The sequence below is a fragment of the Trachypithecus francoisi genome, unplaced genomic scaffold, assembly GCF_009764315.1.
Source record: "Trachypithecus francoisi isolate TF-2019V2 unplaced genomic scaffold, Tfra_2.0 Lachesis_group2, whole genome shotgun sequence".
Lineage (NCBI taxonomy): Eukaryota > Metazoa > Chordata > Mammalia > Primates > Cercopithecidae > Trachypithecus > Trachypithecus francoisi.
In genome coordinates this window covers 4,804,366-4,827,420 of record NW_022681465.1, presented here as the reverse complement: position 1 = coordinate 4,827,420, position 23,055 = coordinate 4,804,366, and the positions used below count along the sequence as shown (strand labels likewise).

Genomic DNA, 23,055 nt, shown 5'->3' with positions numbered 1-23,055 from the left:
GTTTCTTTGTGAATTGGAGCTTCTTGTTCAGGCACTAGCTTTTCCTCAAGTAAGTCTCCAGCAAGTCTGCCACCCACCAATGCTTTCATATTTCCCAGGTCTCTTATCTTACATCTCTAGGTAGGGGTGTCCAATCTTTTGGCTTTCCCGGGCCACATTGGAAGAATAATCGTCTCAGGCCACATATAAAATACATTAACACTAGTGGTGGCCGACGAATTGAAAAAAAATCCCCCCCAAATCTCATAATGTTTAAAGAAGGTTTAGAAATTTGTGTTGAGCAGCATTCAAAGTCATTTGGGACCACATATGGCCCGTGGACTGCATGTTGGACAAGCTTGCCCTACAGTGTGATCACAGTGGCTTCATGAACCCTGACTTGACTCTCACAGAACAGATCCTGCCTATTTTTCTTGCATATTTGTTTCCTTTTGTTTCATTTCTAATCTGATAACAACATGATGGATTGCTCCAAACCTTGAACATACTTCCAAAGAAAATTCAGGCTTTGAGCTGGAGGTTATCCCTGAATCTGAAGATAGGCTTCAAGAGTTGTTCGTCAAGAGGAGTGAATCACAGGCAAGGAGTTTACCGCATCAGACCAGATGTGATTTCTATTAAATACACTCTCAGTTGAATCTTGGCAGGGAAGCTTTTGGATGGTCTATACATTTGTAATTTAATTTAACACAGTGATTATTCTTATGTATGTAAACGCTTTCATGTGTGGCTCTAAAATAATGCATGTTTTATGTTTTCCTGAATACTTTGATTTAAATGAGAAAATCCAAGCACCCAACTCTCACTAATAGACATGAAAAGATATGGCTTCTACTCTTTTGTCTCTGTCTTTTCTAGTCACAAGACAAGGAAACTACTGTTTCCTTTTATTTAATTGTTGAACCTGTCACCAACTATCGTTGATTATCCCATTCTGATTTCTTCCATATTGTCTCTCTCTGCTACTACCACCATAAACTGAGGTCAGGTGCTCATTACCTCCTGTTTGGTTGTCCCTGGAATAAGGACAGAACTGCCCCACAGGGAAGAGGAGGATTTAATCATAGTATAAACTAATGACAAAGACCTGACCTACTCCCTTTCTCTATCTCTCCCCCCATTCTTTCCTCCCTCTCTTCGTCCTTCCCCTCCTTCTTTCCTTCAGTAGAAATATATTGAGGAGATACCATTATGTTCAAGTCATTGGGAGGTCACAGAAATAAACAATAAAATCCTCATTCTCAAATGAGGTGATTATAAGACACTGTCACACTGTTATGGCAGAGAAAGGGGAAGCAGTCACATGGAATGGGTGCTGGGGCCTTTACAGAGTCTTCCCAGAGAAGAGTTGGCCATTTAGGCTGAGTGTCAGAAGATGAGCAGCTGGTGAACAATGAAGGGGGAGGAATCTGCTCCACGTCCTGGGAGTGACAAAAACACAGAACATTTCAGAAGAGATATGAAACATTTGGGGAAACGTGTCTTTCAGCATGACTTGAGAATTGAATTCCAGAGGAGGAGATAGACTAGGGGACTGCAAAGGGAGGCAGGTGTGAGATCTTGGTGGACCTTCTATGCCATGCTGATGAATTTAGATTTCTTCCTACGTAAAATGACAAACAATTGGAAGACTTATAACAAGGAGCGATATGGATAGATTATTCCTTGATTGTTTATTTATCCGTCTACCATGTAAGTTTCTAAAGAGCAAGGACCTCGTTTTGCTTCTAGAATCAAGAAGAATGCCAGGTATGTAGTAGGTACATGAGAAATAGAAGCTGAACAAATGAATGGACATGCATTTTTTTAAAGGCCTCAAGTAGAAAGAACCACCATAGTCACATCCTTCTGTTGATTCTGGAAAACAACACTACTAATCGTATTTGGAGAGCCACAGTGAAACTCTTAATTATGTAAGAATGAACCTAAACTTGGTAACTTATGAAGATGTACCTTGAAGTTGTAGGATATTTAATATGGATGTGGTCTTCTTTAGTCACTAAAGGCATCTTTCTGTGACAATTTGGATGGCTCCTGGAATAAACTTCTACCACTGAGGAACCTTGCTGGTGAGGCAGAAGTCTCCATCGCCACAGAGAAAAAGGTAAGGTATGGGAAGTGGACAATGATTGTGAAAACTGGTGCAATACAGTTGTTTCTATGACTTCGTCAAGTTGTGTTATATGCAATGGAAAATAAGAGTTAAGCTCTCAGGCTGCCTCAGCTATCCTCACATCAGTGCGCTGTAATAGTTTCCTAAGACATCTTTCTAGTTCTCATCTCAACTCTCATGCTTCTGGTCCAACCAACCTGCATTCTATCAGACTAATGCTCCCCAAGCACCCATTTCATCATGACATTTCCTGGGTCAAACAGTTACAACCTAGACAGCATTCATCTAAGAAATATTTATGATTTGGCAGTCTGGGCTGCTGAGCTACAGCAAAGCAAATCTGAATCAGCCGTATGCATTGTCCTCAGGATGCTCAGAGTCTAACCAGATGTGAGGGGCAGGGGAGCATCGTGGTTTAGGACCCAGATGCTCCTAAACTTCTCTGGGCAGAACTGAGCTGTGGTCCTCACTGGAGATACGAACTTGGACACACGGTTGCATCTTGCATGCTCCATTTTCCTCATCTGAAATATAAAAGTTGTGGTTGCCTACCACAGAGTAGTTGTAAGGATTACATGTAAGAAGTCAAACAATGAACAAGCTACCAAGAGTTCAGTAGATATCAGCAGTGCTCGTGATTCTGTATATATCCAGATGATCTCTCATTTCACTTAGGACATTGTTTGTTCTGGCTTTTGATTATCTTGCCAACTTTTTGTGACTCTTCCAACAAGTCTCATTCCTACTTCAGGTAGCCACTCCAATCTAACTGCTTACTTTCTTTCACATTTCAACCAAAGGAAGGGGGTTGTGCATCTACTTAGAATAAGAGAAAACGGTTTCCAGATGGCTAAAGAATTGGTTAGGTTTTTCTGTCACATGGCAACAAGCCTTACTTCCTCAAATGCTGGTTCTAAGAACTACTGTGAAATCTTACTATTGAGATTCAACTAGATCTAATTCCATCTCATTGTCATGGAGGTATGGTGCAGAAAGCAGTAAATGAATAAATACAACTGGATTCTGCTCTACTGAGTACGTTGTTATAATGGCTGAATATTCCAACACATGTTTACTTCAACTCTCACATCATCCTGTAGAGTATGGGTTATCTTCTCAAATTTTTTGATAAGACAACTGAAATGCATGGAAAAGAAATAATTAGTCACTCAATTAGCAAGTGTCAGAGTCACATTTTACATCCTTGCTTCAAAATTCAAATTCTGTCTTTTGTACTGTCCTAACTCTCATAATAGCATAAAATCGTTTTTCAGCAGTTTCTTGGGTCAGTGTAGAACGTTGGTTCATTCAAAATTGGCGAATATCTTTTTGGGATTAGAGTGATGAGACAAACCTTCTCTAGAGTGACTAATTGCTGGTCTAGGAGGATGGCCTGCCCATTCTGAAGAACCCTGACAAGCAGAGTTAACAAGTATTGCTCACAAAGTCATTTTAAGTAGAACCAGTCTGCTAGTTATTAAGTGTTTGGAAGCTATTTCCCAGTATTAAGTAGCCAGGATTTGCTGCTAATAGAGTCAGAGTCAGCATTACACCCACTGCTCATAAATGACTTACTTAGAAAGAGTCAAGACATGTTGTGACTTGGCTGTCTTCTCTTCTTTGGAGATAAGGTAAAAGTTCCTAGTAACGAAACATGCAAACAAACATATTACAATCATTTAACATGTGTTACAAGTAAATAATTGGAGAACACACGTTTGCCTTTTTTTCCTTTGCCTTTTACTGTTTCCTTTGAACTAATGTATTCCCTCAGCTGCCAAACATATGTTTTTCGGGTGACGGAGTCATTGTAAGGAGCAGGCCCAGCACCATTCTCTACCATTTCCATGCCCGATGCTTTAGTGCTAAGTAGATGAGATGACGTATAGAAGTGGTCCATGTGTAACAAAAGCCCTCTTGTGTTCTAGTAATTGATCCAGTTCAAAAAATTATTGTTTGTTCATTGCTACAGCACAAAAATGAAATACAGCTTTCCCAGACAGTCCCATAATACACTCAACAACTGGCAGATCCGTTGCTTCCCTAAAGGTCAGAATATTGTTATTTTGGGGTCAGGCTGCCCATCAAAAGCAGAATTGCATGGTGGATATATGCTTGCCTTCTAGAACTGGACAGTTGAAGCCTGGTTCCGTCACTACCTGACTGTAATCTATGGAAAGTAACTTAGTCTTTCTGTGTCTCAATTTCATCATGGAATATACCTCTTAGGGTGTTTGAAGGGATACCTGGAATTAATTGGATAAATCCTTGAGACTAGTGCCTGACCCACATCAGCATTATAGGAGGGCCATCATCAACACCCTCATAGCAAAGGTGACCCTCATGATGGCCCTCATGATAGTGATAATCGGATTATGTAGGAACCCTTAAGACAAAGAAAAATTAGAGATACATTAATGACTGTTCTAGCCCAGCGAACACAAAGTGATAAAGTTTTTTCTTTTGTTTGTTTGTTTGTTTTTGACACTGAGTCTTGCTCTGTTGCCCAGGCTGGAGTGCAATTGTGCGATCTCTGCTCACTGCAACCTTCGCCTCCTGGGTTCAAGCGATTCTCCTGCCTCAGCCTCCCAAGTAGCTGGGATTACAGGCGCCCACTACCACGCCCGGCTAATTTTTGCATTTTTAGTAGAGACAGGGTTTTTCCATGTTGACCAGGCTGGTCTCGAACTCCTGACCTCAGGTGATCCCCCACCTCAGCCTCTGAAAGTGCTGGCATTACCGGCGTGAGCCACCGTGCCCAGCCCCATGAATCTTTTTCTACTCAGGGGATTAAATATTTAAAGTAGAATTGCTTTTGTCTTGCTTATCTCTTCCATGTTACCTCTATTTTTTTAGGGTAAGCATCCATCCTTCAGTGACTTCCTCTTCATTCAAAAATAAGGCATATTTCAGATTTACAGAAAAATTGTGATGGTAGTACACAGAGTTCCCAAACCAGTGTTCTCTATTATTAACATCTTACATTAAAATTAATGAACCACTACTGATACATCATTATTAAGTACAGTGCATACCTTATCAAGAATGCCTTTGTTGTTTGCTTAATTTCCTTTTTTTTTTTTTTTTTTTTTGAGACGGAGTCTCGCTCTGTCGTCCGGGCTGGAGTGCGGTGGCCGGATCTCAGCTCACTGCAAGCTCCGCCTCTCCGGTTTACGCCATTCTCCTGCCTCAGCCTCCCGAGTAGCTGGGACTACAGGCGCCGCCACCTCGCCCGGCTAGCTTTTTGTATTTTTTTAGTAGAGACGGGGTTTCACCGTGGTAGCCAGGATGGTCTTGATCTCCTGACCTCGTGATCCGCCCGTCTCGGCCTCCCAAAGTGCTGGGATTACAGGCTTGAGCCACCGCGCCCGGCCTTAATTTCCTTTTTATATTCCAGTATTGTGTCTTGAATACATTACATCTAATAGTCTTGTCTCTTTAGTTGCCTCTTGGCTGTGGCAGTTTCTCAGGCATATCTTGTTTTCAATAACCTGATGAGTTTTGAGAAGTTTTAGTCTGGTATTTGGTTGAATTTCCTTTACAAGTGAAATGTATTTGATTTTTTTTTTTTTCACAATTAGATCGAGGTTATGGAACTTCGGAAGAAAGGCCATGGAGATAAAGTTCTATTTTTATCATATCTCATGCAGGGGCCATACTACCCATGTGACCTGTCACTGCTGGTGTTGACCATGATCTTCTGGCTGAGGAAATGTTTCTTAGGTTTCTCCACTGTGAAGTTACTCTTTTCCCCCTTTTTTCTTACTGCACTCTCTAGAAGGAAGTCACTACATAAAGCCCACACTTACAGAGTGAGGTGTCATACCTTAGAGGTGGAGCATTTACATAGATTATTTGGAATTCCTCTGCATGGAAGACTTCTCCACTCTGCCCCATTTACTTATTCATCAGTCATTGGTATGGACTCACTGATGCTTACTTTATACTCTGGATTAGAATCTGATAGTACTATGTTTGTTGCTTAGCTTCTTCCAGGTTAGTGCACAGGGAGTTCTTTTGGTTGGCTTCTATACCTCTTTGACATATCCTATCATTGTGTTTTTTGTTTGTTTGCTCATTTGTTTGCTTGTTTTTGAGAAATTCTTTTTTTTTTTTTTCTGACTCTATAGGATACTCTAAGCACATCTTGCATATCTCTAGTTCCAGTCATAGAATTAGCCCTCTCTCCAAAGTTTCCTGTATAGAGACTTAACTTAGAAACCAAGATTTGGGGTATCGTTGCTTCTTGGCCCTCTCAGTTGACATAGTGAAAACTATAGTGTATTTTAACCCCCACATGAAACATCAAGTATTTGTAGGTATTTTTAGACATAGCCATCTGCTTCTATTTATACTGAATGTTTGTACTGGTATCTTCAACTCTACCCCATTATCTCATGAATAATTCCCATATCCTCCCCTCGCTCATCTGCAATTTTCCACTCCAATCATGAGAAACCTAACTGCCAACCCCTGCCATCCACTTACCTAATTTTTCAATTCCAGTATTTGTGTATGGCAATAACAGGTTTGTTAACCTGTGGCCTCCTGTAAAATAATTTTATCAACTGTGCAGTGTGGAGCTATGTCCAATTTATTGTGCCTTTTTCTTACAAACTCTAATATCCAAAGATGCTTAGGATGGAAATTTTTTTCCTTATCTGTTTCAGGGAGATTGTCTCATACATTCATAATACAGTTAAATTGCTTTAACACATCATGCAGTCCATCCAAGGATTTTTTTTTTTGACTTCCTAAAGTTTTTAAAAATAATTTGCAAGCATTGAGCTTCACTGTTTGTGCTGTAAATTTCTGTGGGTTTTGACAAAGGAGTAATATCTTTTATCCACCATTATTGCATCATACACAATAGTTCCACACCCTAAAATATACCCTGTACATAATTTATTCAACTTTTCTCTTATTCCTTCAAGCACCTGGCAACCACTGATCTCTTCACTCTTTCTCTAATTTGGCTTTTTCTAGAATGTCATGTAACTAGATTCGTACAGTGTGTTTCTTGTTCAGTTGGCAAGACTCATCTTTGTCTTCTCTTTCTTTTATTGATGAATAACATTCCATCGTATGGATGTACTAGTTTGTTATCCATTTATCTATGGAAGGACAGCTTTGCTGCTTCTAGTTTTTAGTGATTTTGAATAAAGCTACTGCATTCATGTGTACGTTTTTGTGTGCATAAATTTTAAAGTCAGCTGGATCAATACCTAAGAGTAAGATTGCTAGTTTGCATGTTAAGACTATATTTAGCTTTGTAAGAAATTGCTATACTGTTTTCCAAAATGGTTGTGTCATTACCATTCCCCATAATAGGAAAGGAGAATTCTCTTCTGTGCATCCTCACCGGCAATTAGTATTGACAGTTTTGTTTTGTTTTGACCATTCTAATAGTTGTGAATAGTATCTAATTCCCTAATGACAAATGATGTTGCACATCTTTTCCTTTGCTTATTTGCCATGTGTGTATGTTTTTGATGAGGTGTCTGTTCAGGTCATTTGCACATTTTTAATTGGATTATTTGTCTTATCATTGAGTCTCAAAAATTCTGTGATTTATGAATATTTTTTTCCACTTTGTGGCTTTAATTTTCATTATCTTATCACTGTCTTTCACAGAGTACACATTTTTCCTTTGAATGTTTTCCACTTTAATGTTTATCTTTCATGGATTATGCTTTTAGCATTTTATCTGAAAGCCCATCACCAAACCAAAAATAATGTAAAATTTCTTCTATGTTTTTGTCTACAAGTGTTAGAATTTTCATATACATTTAGGGCAAAAATGTATTTTAGTTAATTCTGGGGAAAAATGAGAGATCTTTGTCTAGGCTCGTTTTGAAAAAATATATATCTCCAACTATCCCAGTGTCTTTTGTTGAAAAGACTACTCTTTTTCATGATATTAATTGTGTTTCTTTACATAAATCAGTTTACCATATTTATATAAGCCTATTTCTTGCTTCTTTATTCTGTTCCCTTGATCTATGTGTCTATTTTCACCATTGCTACACTATCTCATTGACTAATTTTATAGTCAGAGTTGAAATCAGGTCATGCGAGCCTTCCAACTTTCTTCTTCTTTTTTGGTATTGTGTTAACTATTCTAGGTCTTTTGCCTTTCCATGCAAATTGAGACTCTATTTGTCATTGTCCACAAATTGCCTTCCCAGAATTTTGGCTGGAATTATGCTGAAACTGTAGAATAAGTTGAGAAGAATTAAAAATTTGATAATATTAAGTCTCCAACTTATGAACATAGAATATCTTCCCATTTCTTGACATCTTTGATTTCTCTCATGAGAGATTTTGTATTTCACCTAAAGATCCTATATATGCTTTGTAAAATTTATAGTTTTTTAAATTTTTTGGTGTTATGGAAAATGCTACTATTTCTAAAAAATTTAAATTCCAATTGTCTTTTGGAAATGAAAAATTGAGTTTTATATATTAGCTGTTTATCCTGAAATCTTGCTATTTGTTCACTTATTAGTTCCAAAAGGTTTTCATCACCAATTATTTGAGATTTTCCATGCAGAAAAAAATCACATAATCTGAAAATAATGGCAAATTTACTTTTTTCTTTCCAATTTCTATGCCTGATTTTCTTTTCTTGTTTTAATGCATTAGCCAGGACTTCCAGTGAGCTGTAGAGGAGGAATGAGAGATTGCATCTTTGCCTTATTTACAATCTTATGAAGACAGCATCCAGTTTCTCACAAAGCATGATGTTAGCTATAGGTTGTCTGTAGAAATTCTTTATCACCTTAGGCAAATTCCACTTTATTCCTGCTTTATGGAGAGTGTTTATCACAAATGAGTGTTGTCTTTTGTCCAGTGATTTTTCTTTACAACTAATATGGTTAGAACACTTTTTTTGTTTGTTTCTGTGGTTGATTAAATTGATTAGTATTTTAATGTTAAATTAGCCTTGCATAACTAGAACAAATCCCACTGTGTTGTATGATTTTTTAATACAACGTTGGATTTGATTTGCTAGTATTTGTTGAGAATTTTAATGCCTGTGTTCAGGAAAGATATTGTCTGTAGTTCTTCTTTCCTGTAACACTTATTTGGTTTGTTAGGATTATCTTGGCCTCAGAGAATGATGTTGGAAAGTATTCCATCGGCTTCCATTTTCTAGAAGAAATTGTGGAAAAGTAGTTCTAGTTTTTCCCTAAATTTTTGGTAGAATTTGCCTATAAAACATTTGGGTGCTTTCTTTAGGTGCAACCTAACATCTACTTCTCTTTGTGTAAGGTTTGATATTTTTGTCCTTCAAGTCATTGGTCTGTTTAATCTTGGTTATCAAATTTGTGGGCATTGAATTCATCATAGTTAGCTTTAATTGCCTTCTTAATGTCTGTAACCCCAGTAGTGATAATGTCTCTTTCACTACTGATACTGGCAATTTGTTGTGTCTTCTCTCTTTACTTCTTTGTTAGTCTGTCTATAGTTTATGAATTTATTGATATTTTTAAAGAAGCAAATTTGGTCTCATCGATTTTTCTCTATTGTTTCCTTGTTCATTTTTATTTAGTTTTTCTTTTTTTTTATTTTCCTGCAAATTTGATTTCCTTTATTCTTTCTTTTTTACACTTTAAGTTCTAGGGTACATGTGTACAATGTGCAAGTTTGTTACGCATGTACACATGCACTATGTTGGTGTGCTGTACCTATTAACTCATCATTTACATTATGTATATCTCCAAATGCTATCCCTCCCCCCTCCCCCCACCCCACAACAGGCCCCGGCGTGTGATGTTCCCCTTCCTGTGTTCAAGTGTTCTCATTGTTCAATTCCCACCTATGAGTGAGAACATGCAGTGTTTGATTTTTTGTCCTTGCGATAGTTTGCTAAGAATGATGGTTTCCATCTTCATCCATGTCCCTACAAAGGACATGAGCTAATCCTTTTTTATGGCTGCACAGTATTCCACGGTGTATATGTGTCACATTTTCTTAATCCAGTCTACCACTGATGGACATTTGGGTTGGTTCCAAGTCTTTGCTATTGTGAATAGTGCCGCAATAAAGCATGTGTCTTTATAGCAGCATGATTTATAATCCTTTGAGTATATATCCAGTAATGGGATGGCTGGGTCAAATAGTATTTCTAGTTCTAGATCCTTGAGGAATTGCCACACTGTCTTCCACAATGGTTGAACTAGTTTACAGTCCCACCATCATTTTTTTTTCTAATTTCCATTATTTATGTCTTTTGCTTACTTTAGACTGAATCTTTCTTATCTCTTTTCCTATGGTGGAGGTTTATATTGTCAATTTTATTTTATGTCTTTTTTCTTTACTAACATGTATATTCGATGCTATAAATTGCTTCCTTAGCAGTAATTTTGCTATATCTACAATTATGGTTTAGTTCTACCGTCATTTGAACTTGGTTCAAAATAATTTTTAATTTACCAAGAGACTTCATTTTGACCCATATGCTATTACGGGAATGTTTTTAAATTTCAAAATATTAGAGAACTTCCTAGCTATCTCTCTGTCATCGATTTATGGTTTAACCCTATTGTTGCCTGAGAACATACTTTGTACGATTTCTACTTTTTAAATTGTCAAGATACGTTTTAGGACCCCAAATATGCCCTATCTTGGTGAATATTACATGTGAGCTTAAGAACAATATTTTCGGGCTGGGTGTGGTGGTTCATGCCTGTAATCCCAACACTTTGGGAGGCCAAAGTGAGTGGATCACCTGCGGTCAGAAGTTCGAGACCAGCCTGACCAATATGGTGAAACCCACATCTCTACTGAAAATACAAAAAAGTAGCCAGGCATGGTGGCACATGCCTGTAGTCCCAGCTACTCAGGCGGCTGAGGCATGAGAATCACTTGAACCCGGAAGGCAGAGGTTGTAGTGAGCCGAGATTGCACCATTGCACTCCAGCCTGCCTGGGTGACAGAGTGAGACTCTGTCTCAAAAAAAAAAAAAAAGAAGAAGAAGAATGTTTTCTGCCATTGTTGTCTGAAGTAGTCTATAACTGTCTATTATGTTCAGGCCAACTGTCTCCCTAAGCCTGCTAGAGCTCTCAATTTCTAACAGATGGTTGACGTCTCAAACCGTGATCATTTATTTGTTGATTTCTCCTACCCATACCATCAGTTTTTGCCTCAAGTATTTTTGCACTTCAGGTTAGGTGCATAGTCATTTAGAGTTGTTGTGTTAATATATTCTTTAGGGAGGACAGCATTCTGGGTATGGCAGGAATTCTAAAGATTTCCCTGCAAGATTCTCACTCCTGGTTATTTAGTCAAACATTCATCTAGGTACCATGAGAAAGATCTTTGCAGATGTAATTGGGGTTACATCCTTTAAAACAGAAAGAGTTTCGTAAATTTTCCAGCACGCCTAAGCTTAACACTTGAGTCCTAAAATGCAGAGAACTTTCTCTGGCTGGAAGCAGAAGAGAAATGTGGCAGAAGTGGCCGTTGGAGAGATTCCAGCACACGTTTTTGATGGACCCATGCTAGCTCTTATGTAACAGGTGCCATGAGCATGAATGTGGGCTGCCCCTGGATGGCAAGAACAATCTCCTCTGACCGCTAACAAGGGAAGGGTTCCTGCAACATGGAACTGACAAAGACTCTCTCCTTTGACCAAAACTTTGCTCAATCTCGTAAGTCTTTGCTGAAGAGGTCCAAACTTGAGCTTCTTTCTCTGTCCTTGTAGAATGCAGTTTGAATAAGAATCCTTCAAGGACACCCCCAACCCTTGGTATCTGACCACCCTCCCTATCTGTCTTACAACATTGCCTTCAGCAATGATCCTACCAAGTCAGTTTAGCCAAGACCCCCTTAGGCTGGAAGCATAAGAGAAGCATCCAGCTTCTCTTAGTAATTTTCCATTTACTGAGCCCTCCCTGCTCCTTGGCCATAACTCCCAACTAGTCCTTGTTGAAGTTGGCTCCAATTGCTCTCTTTTACTGCAAGACCCTGTTGCAGTGGTCCCTATACCCATCTCCATGGCTCCCCTTAGATAATGTCTGCTTTATCATTTTTAACAGTGTCACGATTGTTTTCCTTTAGCAGAACTGAATTCCACCAACAACCTGAGTCAGCTTATAAACTGATTCTTCTCCAGAGCCTCCAGAAAATAACACAGTCAGTTCAACACCAGGAGCTCTGTCTTCTGAGACCTCCGGCAGAAAAATCAGCTCCCGGCTCTTCCAAAAAACAGAAGCTAAGTCATTGCAATTGTGGCAAATACTACAAAGAAAAGCCAGGAGAGTTTGCAATAGATGAGAATGGCAGGACCTGAATAGGAGTGGTCAAGGGGGCGTTTCTGAGCCCTGGAAGGCAAGAGGGAGCCTCTGTGCAATAAGCAGGAGTAAGGATGAGCAAAGACTGAGAAAAGGCAGAGTCTAGTGTGCTCAAGGAGGCAGAAGACTTCAAGGGTGGCTGGAGCAGGGAAGGAGGGTGGACAGAGGCAAGTCAAGGAGTCCAGAGGTTATGTGGGCAGATTGTTAATCCAGGAGATTCCATTAGGTCTAATTTTCTCCTGTGTCTGCTCCTGTCCGTTACTAAAAGAACAGCATGGCACAGGAGCTCAATGAGGAACACTGCCTATACTGATAGCATTTACACTCCTTCCTAGAAGTGGTTTTGTAGGAGCGTGGAAATGCTCCAATTCCCAGGCAATAAGCCTCCTCTCAGTGCCTGAGCCAGTGTCTGTGAGCCCGGCTCCCCGGAGAAGCAGAGGGTGTCTGTGGTCTCATTCCGTTGATCCTTGCAGGCTGGTATTCCCACCCAGGGTCACCCTGTGACTTTGCTTGCCTGAGTGAGTTGTCAAGTGGGTGGGAAGAATTCAGCTTCAACATGAATACTGGACTCAATAGAAGCACCTCTGCAGGAGGAAACAGGCAGCCTGTTGTAATCGAGAATAGAAAGGAAGCAGTTTCTCCCTTCTCCCTTCCATTTCACAGACCTGGGGGCCTGGGTGGGAAGGTGCCAATGGGAGTTTGATCCCAGAATTACTTGCTCGTCACCAGTCAGATGGTAGAAAATGTGAGATGATGCTTCCCTTTGGTTCCCTCCCCATTTGACAGGGCACTGGTTTGGATACTGTTTCACCTCACTTACATATTCCAGGCTTGGAGGCTGTAGGGTGAGCTTGGAGTGACTGGAGGCTGCCTGTGGCCATGTTCACACTCTCTGCCTCTGTGATTGGACCTATCACACCACGACTGCCTCCTGTTCACGCAACTTTCACCACAAAGTGCAGACACTGACGGCATCAGTGCTCACATAAATGAAATAATCCAAGCAAAAGCACTGGGCTACATCTAATATTTCAGACAGCAAGCTGCATTTACAAAGACCAAAACAAGAGTTGAAATGCTAATTGTATAAATGTAGATAGTTTAAAAGTTGATTCTTGAAACAAAAGTTGAAATAGCATTGTCTTCTGTATTTAAGGTCTGACTAACGCTTTGCCAGGAAGTCACTGGATACTCTAGAATGGAGTTGTTTCTGATGTTATGGTGGGCACTCCTATAGGAATGACCTCCTATGGTACAGGCCCAGGAAGAACCCACAAATACTGTCCTCAAATTTCCTGCATTCTTATGTTTGATTGGACTTGATAACGTGTGAGCAGGACAAGCCACTTGCCCTTTTCTCACTATAGCAGTGATCAGAGCAACACTGGCCAGTGAAGATCACCAGGTTCATCTTCAGCTCTAGTTAACCTGGAAGTTCTGGGGATCAGCCAGTTTGGAAAGTGCCGGCAGGCCTTGGCATCAATGCCCTATTTCATCTTTCGCCGACAGGATTATAGGCAATGGAGTAGTATGAAATGCCTTGATGAGCATAAAGGAGGGTTAAAATATCAGCTGTTTAATAATAACTACATTAGAAGGACGTCTGGACCTGAGACCAAAAAGCAGATTCTTATTTTTCCCATTCTGAACCAACTTCTCCAGCATGTGAAAGCCTGCCAGGCAGAGCACCATGTCTGTCCCTCATGAAGCGCTCCTGGGTGCCAGGAAAAGCCCTGCTCTACCCAGCTGACAACTTGAAGGATGAGGCAGGGAGGAAAAAGGCTTCCTTGAGGACTGGACGATCTGAGAGAGACCCCAGAAAAGCAAAGGAGTCCATATCCAGCTTCATCATGGTGACTTTCACCCAAAACTCAAGTTAGATCACTTTCTCTTTCTCCTAGGAAAGAGCCAGTGAGGAAGAAGAGGTGAGAGGAGATAGAAACAGTCTAGTGGGACTGGGGCATGTAGAGGAAGGCTCCCCACCAGAGGAGTAGGGAACGGATGCTGACTGTTCTTTTGTGGATGCCAACATCCCATTTTATCACTCAGCCCTATCCGTCTCTCATGCTCTAGCTTTGACCTCAGGATTCAACAGCTCCACAGGCCCCTGGTAGTGCAGCTTCAGCTGCCTGACGTGCAGTCCTTCCCACACGCCTGCTGTTTTGGCTATTTTAACAGTTTTGGCTATTTTGCTTCTCCACACATCGACATCAGAGTGGGTGAGCATTGCTGAGAAATCACATACAGCCACACCCTTGGGCCAGTGTGTGATTCTGGATTTAGTCTGTTACATCTTCAAAACGGCTTCTTCATTGTACCTCCTTTATCACTGCCCTCTCCTATCAGTCCAGCAACTGTTCCCAAGAATTGCAAGTCTGTTAGCCCCTGCTGACCTTCAGAAGTGACCCATCTTATTCCATGGAAAATGCAGGGGTGCCCAGGCAAAAAGCTTTTGGGGTGCTGGGCCTTCCTGTGACTGACTGTCCTTTGGACTTTCCCCGCTGCCTTCCCCCCGTTTACTCTAGCAGTCCCGCGGAGCCCTGCCCTTCCTGTTCATGAATTTGCTTCTTTATCATTTCTTCAAATAGTTCTTCTCCATTGCTTTCTTCCCAATGGAAACGCACATCTCTATTCAAAGTAACTAACTTACAAAAACACCCCAAACCGTCTCTTGGGTGATAGCTATTTTTCAGATACGATTTGAGAGTTCTCCCTCTTTTCATAGTTGCCTTTTCAGAACTACAGGGCTATATTAGTTGTCCATGAGTCCTCGACTTTGGTTCAACTCACCAGTAGCTGACTGTTTTATACCCCACACTCTACCGAGACACCACCCAACAAGGTCCACAGTGAGTGCAATGAGCCAACGACCAAAGATAGAAGAGTCAACCTCTTATATGTGTGTGTGTGCGCACATGTGTTTCTCTCTAGGTTTAAGCTACTTCTCTACTATCTTCTCAATTCTATTCCCAAATTTCTCTTAACCACCTTATGTCCTAAATGTTGGCATTTCAGTCCCTTTCCTAAATGCTCTTCTCATGTCTCACTCTCTCCTGGGACAATTTAACCTGTGTTGCTCAATCTGCCCCATCTAGTCTCATCTCCCTCAATTCTGCTTTATTTTATTTTCTTTGTCTGTACTCAGTCTTCCAATCTCTAAATGTATGTACCTAATTAGCTACTAGGCATGTCTGCCAGGATATCTTCAGGCTGGGCACTGATTGAACACACCCTTTTGCATGACATGATGGACCTTTTGTGGACAGGGCACTGCTGTCTGCTATGTTTCCTTTTTGAGAGAAAAGGCTGTGTGTGTGGGTCATCAGACTCCCAGAGTAGCACTTGCATCCTGCTTCTCCGTGCCCTTCTTTACACAGCCCACTGTGCTGCAGGTGGTGGGGCCAATGTCCTTGCAGCTGCTTGGTAAGCCGCAGTTGCCACCTTTGAAGATACCCTCACTGTAGAGCTCACAATGCTGACTCAACAACCTCTGCATGTGTGTTGCCACAGGTCAGGGGCTTCTCCTGTGACGGGTGGACCGCTTTGCTCTGTGCCATGCCTGAAACCTAACCCTATCCAGCTGACAATCCCTCACGGCATTGGAAGCCTACCTGTTGAAATTTACTGAAGAGTTCCACTTGCGAATTTTGATAGACTGGGAAAAGGACTAAGCGAGGTCAGTTATAAGCTTTGATGCAGATTGCTAAGCCCTGGCGCTCTTCTGTAGTTTGTGGTGAACGTACACGGCTGTGTCAGACTCTTCAGGGAAGTGCCCTTAGGTAGGATCTTGAATTGTATTCTCTTATCTTGTGATTGTGCTTTTGTTTTCTCCTGTGTAACCCTTTTAAATACAGCTCTTTCCTTCATGAAATTTTAACTAATTTACCAAATTTTGTGGGCTTGCCCAAGATGGCCTTCACATTGCCCTCAGCTTGGCTAACTTCAGACAGGCTTCTTCCGGACTCAAGTTCCCAGCTGACCTCCCTTTCCTTTGAGCATTTTCTTTAAAAATTATTTTTCTGTGCCTGATGAGTTGTGACTGAGTTATGATCTCTCTCCTTATTGCAATCGTGTTGAATGAATTCTTCCTTGACTGTTTAATCTTTTCTGGTGCAACTTTTGCTTTGATAGATTATTTGAACTAAGTGGCATTCTCTTTCCAGCTACATCAGGTCAATAACGTCCCCATAAAATTACAGGAGACAATCTGATTAACAGAAAATGATGGAGTCCAAGCACACCCCACTGTTAACTATGCAGGCTTCATGGAAACAATGAAAATGCACAGCAACACTCAAAAACACGAGTCCGCTGTGAAGTTTTCTTCTGTTCTCAACTGACGTAAGAGGACTTGGGGTTCACTCCCTTCTGTGTCCAGATGCCCATGTTGCTCAGGGCACTGGAGTTCGTACAGACTTTCTCTACCCCTCACTCGCATGGCAGAGTCCTTCTCCTTGGAGAAGATGCCTCTCTGTACTCTGGGCAAGTATAACAAGCATCTCTTGTTTGTCCCCAAGGAAGAGATCTTTCTGTTTCCCTTGGGAACTCACATTCTGTGATGGTTAATACTGAGTGTCAACTTGATTGGATCGAAGGGTGCAAAGGATTGTTCCTGGGTGTGGGAGTGTTGCCAAATATTAACATTTGAGTGAGTGGGCTGGGAGAGGCAGACCCACCCTCAATCTGGGTGGGCACCATCTGATCAGCTGCCAGCGCGACTAGGATAAAAGCAGGCAGAGGAAGGAACGTGGAAAGACTAGACTGGCTGAGTCTTCCAACCTTCATCCTTCTCCTGTGCCTGATGCTTCCTGCCCTCAAACATCAGACTCCATGTTCTTGAGCTTTTGGTCTCTTGGACTCACATCAGTGATTTGCAAGGGGTTTGTGGGCCTTTAGCCACAGACTGAAGGCTGCACTGTCAGCTTCCCTCCTTTTGAAGTTTTGGTACTGGCTTCCTTGATCCTCAGTTTGCAGACAGACTATTGTGGAACTTCACCTTGTGATCGTGTGAGTCAATACTCCTTAATAAACTCCATTTTTTATATACATCTACCCTATTAGTTCTGTCCCTCTAGGGAACCTTGACAGATACAGGGTCCATGTGGTTACTTGTGCCACTCATGGGCACCCATGTAACTGATGGACACTGCTGACTCTCCTTCTTTAACTACCGGTGTGTTCTCTTTTCATGTTCTCCACCAAAAAGAGCTACTTTAGAGCTTTTCTTGTGTACTCCTTCCACCTGACTTCCAAACGACCTGTCTCTGTAACGTGTGTTCTACTCAGCTAGATTAAACCTGTGTTTCACGGACTCCTCTAGAGCAAATTCTGACATCAAATGTCCTAGATTTTCAGTAAATATAACTTGCATCCTTGCAAACTATAGCTAGCTGTTTATCTCCACCACTAACTGATGTTAAATTGCATATGGCAACTTGCCATGACACAGCATGATTGGGTAGCCAGGAAGAATTTTTAAAAGCACTCCAAGATTTTTGAAGTATTTTTCTGCATCTGGATTTTCCCTTGGAATCATCTGTCTGTGCTTTATCAGATTAGGTCATGCCTAGGAAGAAAAGCATCCCCACCTCGAAAGGCGTACCTCAAGGGCTTTGTTCGTGGTGAAAGGAGCATTTGTTAAATCAAATACATTTGTGATTTTTGACTAGCAACTGTATTAGACTTTGGTAATTAGAAGAATCAGCGTGAAAAAGTGTGCATCATACAATCAAATGTCCTTGGTGAATCTGAGCAATTGGAACTACATCAAGCAGCTTGATTCATCGAACAAAATGGATCCATCAGGGCCATTAGTGTTATCAGTGATTTATGCTTAAAGTAGCGCAATAATTCAGATGACTCTTGGGATCAGTTTTAAACACTAAAAGCAAGTGCCTCCATCTGAAGGGGCAGCAGATTGCTCTGGGAAAGCTTCCCCACCCATAGTAATGAACATATTCAGGTTAGCATACAAGCCAGGCCATCTCTTTCTCTCTCTCTCTCTCTTTCTCTCTCTCTCTGTCTCTCTCTCTCTCTTCTCTCTCTCTCTCTCTCTCTTCCCCAACCCCCGGTTTTTGTTTTCCCTGAAAAAAAAATAAAAGTTCATTAGCCTTCAAAAGAAAAAAAAGTCCATATCTAAAACATTTTTAATTCTGATTACTGCTTCCATTTGCCTTTTTTACCTGACTTGTCTTTTCAGTTTCAGACAATCCACACTTTTTTGACCCATTTTGTACATTCTATTCTTTACGTTTAGATCAACAAAGGCATTTTAACAAAAATGTGATTGCCAGTAAAAAATGACATCTGAAATTGAGTGGTAGGTGTGTGTGTTGTGTGAATTTATTTCTGATGCAGAACAAAATGGATCTTGGTTTTCACAATTATATATCTGGACACATTCCCATTTGCACACATAGACAGCGTGGAGGGTTCAAAATGTATCACTGAAGAATGGGAGGGAGATGATCGAGTATCCTATTAGGAGGCAATGATGCATGGCTAACTTCATTAACTCCATCCAGGTGGCACGAACAGAATTATTGTATAGCTTGCCCTCAACAGAATATTCATCTATTGAGAAAAATTTAAATCCAACACACAAAAATAACAGCAACTAAACAAAATGTTTAGAAGAATTTCTTGTGCCTGTGTTTAATCTGTTTTTGGCAGCTACACATTGGGAAGGATGTTGGTCTGTGTGGGTTGTTAGTACACAGCCTATAGATGGTGTCTATAACTCAGCTGAAATCAGAAAACAACACTCACAAGAATGCCTTTTTAATTATTGTGTTGCAATCAAGTGGGCATTGCAGAATATTAGAAATGTATCTGTGGCCAGGTGCAGGGGCTCTCACCTGTAAGCCTAGCACTTTGAGAGGCCAAACCAGGCAGATTGCTTCAACCCAGGAGTCAACTGGGCAGCATGGTGAAGCCCGGTCTCTAAAAAAAAAATACAAAAAAAAAAAAAAATAGCCAAGCATGGTGGCACATGCCTGTAGTCCTAGCTACTTTGGAGGCTGAGGTAGGAGGGTCACCTGCTCAGGAGGTTGAGGCTGCAGTGAGCAGCCAGGATCACAAGACTGTATTCTAGCCTGGGCAACAAAGTGAGACCCTGTCCAAAAAAAAAAAAAGAAATGTATTTGTTTTATGATTCCATTAGTTGTAATGAGATATATGGACAAAATAATGTGGAAACACAATTATTTTATTCTAATAAAATAAAATTATAAAGCCTTTTAGGTAAATACTAAAAGTATTTATACATGTGCATATTCAATAACAATATCAACTGGAATACAACAAAATAGGAGAGTTTTCCAGAAATTCTCATGAATCCTGCATTGAGTTTTCCTTCCTTGTTTTCTGAACTTTTAAATGTAAAAATTCACTTGGAATTACACAATTTGTACATAAAATAGCTTAAATGGAAGTTTTTAAAATTGGTACCAATATTACTATAGTCAGTCACCCCTGTGTGTGTGCCAATTAGCCTTCTTTCTTGACTCTGCTCCTTGTGAATCATCCAATTTCCTTTTTTTTTTTTTTTTTTTTTTTTGAGATGAAGTCTCGCTCTTATTCCCCAGGCTGGAGTACAGTGGCGCGATCTCGGCTCACTGCAACCTCCTCCTCCCGGGTTCAAGCGAGTCTCCTGACTCAGCCTCCTGAGAAGTTGGGATTACAGGTGCCCGTCACCATGCCTGGCTAATTTTTGTATTTTTAGTAGAGATGGGGTTTCACCATGTTGGCCAGGCTGGTCTCCAACTCCTGACCTCAGGTGATCCACCCACCTCGGCCTCCCAAAGTGCTGGGATTACAGGCGTGAGCCACTGAGCCTGGCCGGAATCACCAAATTTTCAAGTTGCCTAATTTTTCTTCCTAACTAAGTCCAGTGGCCATTGCTGCCATGGTGGCAGTGGGATGTTCTCTGCCCACGATTCAGGCATAGAACTCAGTGTTGAATTTTTTTTCCCCCTAAGTCAAAGTGTTTACCTTGGCTTATTCCCAATATGCTTATTATTTTTAACTAAATCTAAAGAATCTTGTTTTTCTTTTCTCCACCTATTTCTATTTCCCACTTGGGGCACCATTTTAAATCTTTCCTTCTAAGTAAATTTTGACATACGGACCAGCGTCCCACACTTCTGTCACTGATATTGAAGTCCAGAGCCAGGAAAAATCACCTGCAGCCTTTGATTATAATTAATGTCTTAATCTTTGGTCGAGAGAAAGTTTGGAAAATATCGGATGCTCTATTCCCCTGGAGGTGTGCAAGGGATATTCCTATACTAAAGGGCTCTAGAAACTGAACTTGAAATAAAGGAGGGTGGGGAGTGAGAAGCAGAGACTTATTTAAGTTAGGGGTTTCCAAACATTTTTGACCAAAGGATCCATGCAAAAGTGTTGATCTTTTTTTTCATACTTGTTAACTTCAAGTAAAACTGTGTTAGTTTTACAACATTTTAGAAAGTGATACATTTTGCACTGAGTTTAAGAATTTTATGAATGAATTACTGTGGTTAAATGGTCTGACGCTGTCACCAGAATCGTTGTGAGAAAAGGATTACAAAAACAAAGGAGAACTTTGTCATCTTAATAATAAGCTTTCAAATTTCAAAAAATCTTTAATAGTTCTTAAACACAGAATACAAAGTCAGATGCATTCTAATTAGAGATTTAAAAAATTATAAATCCATGTAACTGTTGATTTCAGCCTTTGCATTATTTAGAAGACTTTCACCCTCAATGTTTTTGATTTGCATGAAACCACCTAGCTATTTGAAAGAAGAGCTTTATGTCTAAAAGCTGTTTCAATTTTATCCCAGATGAGGCAAAACAGCAGCACGTTTCTGGGATCAGCAAGAGTTCCGGGATCATTTCATCTCATTAGCTCCTTGTGCCAAAGATCTTTCAGAAATTCTTGAACTGGAAGCTGGTGGTGATCTCATCCCTGTCAAGAATGTTGTTTTACTTAACATCTCTGGAGGTATTGTGGGTGACATTTCTTAATACATAAATTGGTGATAACAAAGTAATTCTAGCTACAAAGAGTTTGTTTTCCTGTTTTGTACATTCAGGAAAAATGAGCCCTAGAAGAGGAAACACTAGAACTATGTGTCTTAGTCTGCCGTAGACTATGGGTGAAGCAACGGAAATTTATTTATTCTACTTTTGGAGGCTAGAAGTCTGAGACCAGGGTGCCAGCATCGCCAGGTTCAGGTTGAACTGAATGATGTCCCCTCGAAATTCGTCTTCATGTGGTTGAAACTCTAACCTTCAATGCAACTGGATTTTGGAGATAGCTTTTGAAAAAGTAACTGATGTTAATGAGCTCGTAGCAGTGGGGTGCTAATCCAGTAGGACTGGTGTTCTCCTAAAAAGAAAGAGAGACACCAAGGATGTACAGGCACGGAAGAAAGGACACAGAAGAAGGCAGCCATCTGCAAGCCGAGAAGAGAAGCCTTGGGGAAAGCAAGTTGCTGACAACTTCATCTTGGATTCCCAGACTCCAGAACTGTGAGAAATAAACACCTGCTGTTTAAGCCTTTGAGTTCATGAAATGTTATGGCAGCCCTAGTGGACAAATGTACTCCTTCTCTTTTAAACATTTTTGATGATGCATGAGTGCTAATCTTGTGATCTCTTCTTACCTAGGTTTGGAGCTGCACCATGCTTCCTCAGAGAAAATGCCCCAGAATGGTTCATCATCCATCTGATGAAGAACCTAATCTCTGGCTTAAGCACTCGTCCCAGCCTGCTAGTCAGCTATAGGATGTTTGCAAAGATGTTTTGGGCCCCAGGGGCATCTATCAACCTCTTCTAGCTGTTTGCATGTTAAGCACTATATAGAAAGAAAAAGATGACAATGTTTGCCTCCAAGGAGCTTAAAGTCATACCCAGCAATAGATATTAATGACCTGACTTGAGATCATTTAGTGTATGTATTGTTTTAGAATCTTTGAATGCCTTTCTAGTCCTCTGTTTCTAGAACAACCACAAAAACATGTGTGAACCCTTAGCATGGGGTCATTGAGTGAGGCTTCTTTCACCCAGCTTTCAATTTGAGTTCTTTTGTAAACTTGGACATTCCCAGTCTCTGCGGTCCTTGCTGCAGTTCTGGCATGATGGGGTTAGAATTAACCTTCTCATGTTCCTACAGCCGGGAAGGAGTGGTGAAGACGGAACCCTTCCTTCCAGCATTGGACATGCACTGGAAAAGTGCTGCTCCTGTGGATGCTGCCTCCTGGCGGCACACAGGAGACTTGCACCCGTACTTTCAGGTGATGCCTCTAAAGTGGACCGCGTTTCAGTTCCTGCTGAGGCCAGCTGGCACCTACTCCACCTTCCACGTTGTAAAACAATTAGCCTCACAGATGGTGCCGCCCTTCCATTGTTGGGTGCATTTTCTTTATTTAGCCATGACAGTAGGCTTCACATTGTTATCCGGTAAACAAGACGCTTGACTTCTTTCATAAAATGTGTACCATGCTATGCAAGATGATATGGTTTACTTTACACTGGCCTGGCCTCATCAAGAATAGTACGCTGAGGGCCGGGCGCGGTGGCTCAAGCCTGTAATCCCAGCACTTTGGGAGGCCGAGACGGGCGGATCACGAGGTCAGGAGATCGAGACCATCCTGACTA

General features: G+C 40.9%; 1 long non-coding RNA gene across 2 annotated transcripts; it reads left to right on the top strand.

The window, feature by feature from the left end:
* The first annotated feature begins 2,009 nt into the window (after positions 1-2,009).
* On the top strand, positions 2,010-22,852 carry LOC117064382. 2 transcript variants are annotated; one of them, XR_004429424.1, is made up of 4 exons: positions 2,010-2,104; positions 21,237-21,397; positions 21,489-21,927; positions 22,066-22,852. It is a non-coding gene; the product is annotated as an uncharacterized LOC117064382 (long non-coding RNA). The 2 variants fall into 2 exon arrangements; XR_004429423.1 differs by having other exon boundaries at positions 21,489-22,852.
* The last annotated feature ends 203 nt before the right edge of the window (positions 22,853-23,055 follow it).